The sequence below is a fragment of the Nicotiana attenuata genome, chromosome 5, assembly GCF_001879085.1.
Source record: "Nicotiana attenuata strain UT chromosome 5, NIATTr2, whole genome shotgun sequence".
Classification (NCBI taxonomy): Eukaryota; Viridiplantae; Streptophyta; class Magnoliopsida; order Solanales; family Solanaceae; genus Nicotiana; species Nicotiana attenuata.
The window spans coordinates 19,969,395-19,975,695 of NC_031993.1; positions in this window are offsets into that span (position 1 = coordinate 19,969,395).

Consider the following 6,301-nt stretch of genomic DNA (forward strand, 5'->3'; position numbering starts at 1 on the left):
TACTAATTAAATATCTAATAATACGTTTGACAGCAGTCAAATGTGATTCCTTAGGAGCTGACTGAAATCTAGCATATTTGCATACACTAAACATAATATCTGGTCGACTAGCAGTTAAATAATGTAGAGATCCAATCATTCCTCTATACATGGTTTCATCAACCATTTTTCCATTGCTGTCATCATCTAGCACAGTAGTTGGACTCATAGGAGTACCAATAGCCTTAGCATTTTCCATTCCAAACTTTTTGATAAGCTCCTTGGTGTATTTTGATTGGCTGATAAAGATTCCTTTAGGAGACTGCTTGATTTGAAGTCCAAGGAAGAAGGTTAGTTCTCCCATCATGCTCATCTCAAATTCACCTTTCATGGAAAGAGCAAATTCTTCACAGAGGCTGGTGTTAGAACTTCCAAAAACAATATCATCAACATAAATTTGAGTAATGAGATTACCAAAATTTGATTGCTTAATAAAAATAGTTGTATCTATGTTACCTCGTTTGAAACCGTGATTCAAAAGAAAAGAACTTAACCTTTCATTCCAAGCTCGCGGAGCTTGTTTGAGACCGTACAGGGCTTTAGTAAGCTTGTATACATGGTTTGGAAGAGTAGCATTTGCAAATCCAGGAGGTTGCTTTACGTATACCTCTTCAGATATAAAACCATTTAGGAACGCACTTTTGACATCCATCTGATACAGTTTGAATCCTTTGTGGGCGGCAAAGGCAAGTAAAATTCTGATGGATTCAAGTCTTGCCACAGGTGCAAAGGTTTCATCATAGTTAATTCCTTCTTGTTGAGAGTAACCTTGAGCCACTAGTCTTGCTTTATTTCGAACGACTTGGCCTGATTCATTCAATTTGTTTCTGAACACCCATTTAGTCCCAACAACAGAGAAGTTTTGGGGTTTTGGAACTAATTCCCAGACTTTGTTTTTCTCAAACTGATCTAATTCTTCTTTCATAGCGTTGATCCAATGAGAATCTTTTAGAGCTTCATCAATCTTCTTGGCCTCAATTTGAGAGATGAGAGCTACATGAGACTTGTTCTTTTGTGATCTTCTGGTAGTTATTCCTTCCTGTGGATCTCCAATAATGAATTTGTGAGGATATCCTGGTTCGTTCCTCCATTCATTTGGAGTATTCCCAGAAGCTATGTTAGTCAACTGATATGGTTGAGATAAGTCATGATCTTATGAAGGAGCTTCAGCTGGTTGATTCTGTTGATTAGCTGACTCAGTTTGATGACCTTTTCCTACAATAACAGATTCTGGAGCACACAAAATTTCCTCATCTTCGGGAACATGTTCATTCCTTGAGCGAGGGTTAGTATCAATAAACACAACATGAATAGATTCTTCAATGTATAAGGTTCTCTTATTGTAAACTCTGTAAGCTCTACTAGAGGGAGAGTAACCAAGAAATATACCTTCATCGCTTTTCGGATCAACTTGCCCAGATTATCCTTACCATTGTTATGAACAAAACATTTGCATCCGAAAGGATGGAAGTAGCTGATGTTTGGTTACTTACCATTCTATAGCTCTTAGGGAGTCTTTTTGAGAATAGGACGAATGAGACATCTGTTAATAATATGACACGTTGTACTTACAACTTCTGCCCAGAAATGGTGAGGTAAAGAGTTTTCCACTATCATCGTTCTTCACATATCATGCAAGGTTCTGTTTTTTCGTTCTACTACACCATTCTATTTAGGAGATCTAGGTGAAGAGAAATTATGAGAGATTCCTTGATCATTACGGAAATTTTCAAACGCTCTGCTTTCATACTCTCCTCCATGATCACTTCTGATTGTAGAGATGTAATAACCTTTCTCACGTTGAACCTTCTTACAAAAGACTTCAAAATTCTTTAATGCATCATCTTTATGACTAAGAAATATAACCCATGTAAATCTAGAAAAATCATCTACAATAATAAAAGCATATTTCTTACCTCCAATACTAGCAGTTCTAGTGGGGCCAAATAAATCCATACGCAGTAGTTGAAGAGGTTTAGATGTAGAAACAATGTTTTTAACTTTGAAAGAGGATCGAGTTTGCTTTCATAATTGACATGCATCACAGATATGATCTTTTGAAAAATCTAGTTTTGGAAGACCAATGACAAGATCATGTTTTGAAAGTTTTTGAATGGTGTGCATGCTTTCATGCCCAAGTTTCCTATGCCAAACCTAGGGATCTTCAATTATAGAAGAAAGACAAATTTGATCCCCAAAGTTTTCAAGGTTTTTGATAGTATAGACATTTCTGTCCCTATTGCCAGAGAGGATGATATTACCTGATTCGTCTTCTATGAACCAGCCGTGTTTCTTAAAACGAACCTCATAATCATTGTCACATAGTTGACTGATGCTGAGAAGATTGTACCCGAGTTCATCCACTAAGTAAACTTCATCCACGTCACATGTAGAGCTTAAAGGAACCTTTCCAACACCAATAACATTTCCTTTGGATTTGTCACCAAATGTAATTGTTCCTCCATCTAGCTTGGTGACTGATTTGAACAGTTGTTTGTCACCCATCATATGTCTGGAACACGCACTGTCGAGATACCATTTTCCTTTTCGGTTCTTCTTGCGGTGTTCCTGCAAAACAAGAATACTTATTTTTAGGTACCCAAGCCTGCTTGGGTCCTGAGGTTAGATCTATTTGTTTGATTTGAAGATTTTGGTCTCCAAATCCACCTCCTGTTGTTTTTGAACCTGCAATGATTTAAAGCATGACCTCTTTTGCCACAGTAGGTGCAAGGTGAGCTGTTGAAGTTTCTAGAATTATTCTCAGCTCTAATTCTGTTCCTGCAAATTGTTAGTGCTATGCCCATTTTTACCACAAAAGGAGCATGCTATTTTATTTCTAATAGGAACATTTTGAACTGAACTAGAACTTGATGATTTTTGTAGACCATTCAATTGAAGCCTGAGTTCGTTTACTTCTTCTTGAAGTATATCACGTTCAACTTCGCATATTTCTAGTTTCTGGGCCCAATCTTTCTTTTCTCTTTCCTTTTCTCTTTTGACTTTTCTGAGTTCATTTACCACTCTTTCAATGTCTGTAAGAGCAATATCATCAAATTCTTGAAGTTCATAACCAGATGGACATAAAGGAGTACGTACCTCACTAGTTCCTTCATCCAACGATGAATAGGGTCTTCTTGAATCATCTTCTTCTTCATTTATGTCTGTCATTAGTGCAAGTATATCTGGTTCTTCATTTTCACTAAGAGCCATAAAACACATATTGGCAATTTCCTCACGATCAGATTCCTCCTCATCGCTCCATGATCCAAAAGGTTTCTTCTTTTGCACGTTCCTGCTAAGCTTCCTTTTTAATTTAGGACAGTCAGCTTGGACGTCCGAGTTTTCCACATTCGTAACATCTTCCATCATTTTTATCTGTTTCATTGCTTGCCCTTCCTTTCTTGAAATTAAACTTACCTCTTCTGTAGTTTTTGTTCCTTCTCATCATGTTAGTCACAACTTGCGAGAGCATTGCAATATTTTCATCTTGTTCTCCTCCTTCTTCATTTTCAGGTTCAGTCGAGGTTGCCTTGAAAGCAACGGTTTTCTTTTTCTCTTGAATTTGTCTATCAAGATGAGTTTTCTCAAAAGCGATCAAATCACCTCTGATTCATCATAGGAGATTTTGTCCAGGTCTTGACATTCTAGGGCGATAACTTTTGGTTGCCAAATTGTAGGTAGACTTCTGAGGATCATTCTAACCTGTTCGCCACTTTTAATGGGTCTTCCAAATGATTTGAGGTCTCCAAGAATTTTGCTAAATCTGGAAAATATTTCTTCAACAGATTCTCCATCCTTCATTTGAAATAGTTCATATTCCGTAACCAGGAGATTTATTCTAGTCTCCTTTACTTTGTTGGTTCCTTCATAAATGACTTCCAGTTTAGCCGACATTTCTTTTGCAGTTTCACAACTGGATATTTTCTCATATTCTTCTCCACTGATAGCGTTTTACAGTAGATTTTTTGTTTTTACATTCACAGTGATGACAACAGCTTGTTCATCAGTGTAATCATCCAAATCCAGAGGATCAGTTGTTATGATGATTTCACCATCTGCATTTTTTATTGGAGGAATTGGAAGATTTCCCTTTTTTATCACACACCATACTTTGATATCGTATGACATGGTGTATGTTTCCATGCGAACCTTCCAATGTGAAAAATGCTGACCACTGAAGTAAGGAGGCCGAACCTGAGAGGTTCCTTCTTGAAAGAGAGCACCGGCGACAGTGTTGGATCCCATTGATCTTTTTCTCACTGGCGGTAAAGCACAGATTGTGAGCCTTGCTCTGATACCAATTGAAAGTACAAGAAGGGGGTGAATTGTTGCCTAATTAAAATTTAGTCGACTAATATGAATATTAGTTGACTAATCCACGAGACAGAAGGAGTAAAAGCAGTAAAGAGCTATAGTAAGACACACACGATTTATACTGGTTCGGTACCATTGTGGTACTTACATCCAGTTCCCTTGGGTCACAAGGGTTCCCTTAATATCTTTGAATAAATTTACACAATTGATGGTATCTTCGTGTTTACCATCAACATATAGAATCAACAATTGAGTTCTAATCAAGTGATACAACTTTCTTTTGTACTCTAGATCTCTCTATCTTTTGAGACACTAATAACTCAAAATTACAGTGTTTGAACTAAGAAGTAGACAGATTTGGAATACTCTTTTTGTAGTTGCGTAGTCTTCCTCTTGAGAGAGTTTCCTTTTTATACTAGAGAAATGAGCCGTTAAATCCTTATTGGAAACGGGAGGCATAAGATCTTTGATTAAGGGATTTGACCCAAGAGATGCCTCTTTGAATCTTGCTCTTTGACTGGCCCAGATTCGAATGTGACCTTCCATGTTACGGCTGATTTCAAGGAGAGATTTAGTGAGCGTATTCTTCGAAACTGGAATGATCAAGATTGGTAATCTGAGTTCCCTTGATTGAGTCAAAATGCTTCTTGATTGACCATTAATGATTGTAACTGAATCTTCGTTTACTCTTTGAGTCGAGCTGCCTCTTAATGATCATTAATGCAGTAACTAATTCTTCCTTCTTTCTTTATTTTGAATCCAGTAGCAATCTTGCTAATTATCTTCATTCTTTCCTTTTTGTTTACTCTAAAAATATAACAGAAGATAATATTGTCATCATTGAAACTTAAACTTAAAATCTATCACATATAAACTTCTCGCATATTATATTGGACTCCAGCATATTATGCTGGAATATTTCCGGATTTTTAAGGGTGTTTTTGTTTAGATTTAATCTTTATATGAAAAAATGGCTAAATTTCGATTACTTTTGAAACCGTGGCTATATTTTAATTACCAGTTATAAATCTGGCTATTTTTTAAATTTTTCCCGGGATATCCTATGTCAATGTTTCATATGGTATATATATATATATATATATATATATATATATATATATATATATATATATATATATATATATATATATATCAAATCAAATTAATCAACTTTTAAATCAGCCAAAATATGTGAATTTGATGATTATATATTGGTTTAATAAGTACAAGTTTAATCAGGAAAACACGTTATTTGCCATTGCAATAGCTACATAAAATTAATTAGTATGTTTAGATACTCTGCAAGTCAATACCTAACTTTCTTTAATATATTGATCATCTCTCTCTTTTTGTGTGTTGAAATTGTATGGTTTCCATTTTGATTGAATCTTGTCTACCATTTTAGTTGCTGCTATGGTACGTTGCTATCATTCTATCATGCTTTCAAGAGGGTAATGATTTTGTATTATGGGTGTGTTTGGTGTAACGGAAAATTCTTTTCGTGAATATATTTTTTTGGAAAACAAGTAGTAATCTTACTCATTTTTAGGTGTTTTGGTATGCTAATTAAGGAAAATAACTTCTCAACAGTATTCATAAATAATTTAGATACAATAAATATGAAGTCATAAACTTTCGAACCTACAACCTTGCGAACCCGCAAATTTCATAAACTTCTGAACCGTTAAACTTTTGAACCGACAAACTTTCGAACTCGTAAACTCTATAATTTCTAAACCCACAAACTTCCAAACGCATAAACCTCCGAACTCATAACTTTGGAACTCGTAAAATTTCGAACATGTAAACTGAAAATTGAAAAAACCAGAACTGAAAATATAAAAAATATATTTTGTTTTGAAGGGGGAGGGGGGTTGAAGTGAGTGGGTGGCGCAGAAAAACGAAAAAATAGAAAACTGAAAATACAAAAAAAAAAAAAAAAAAATTG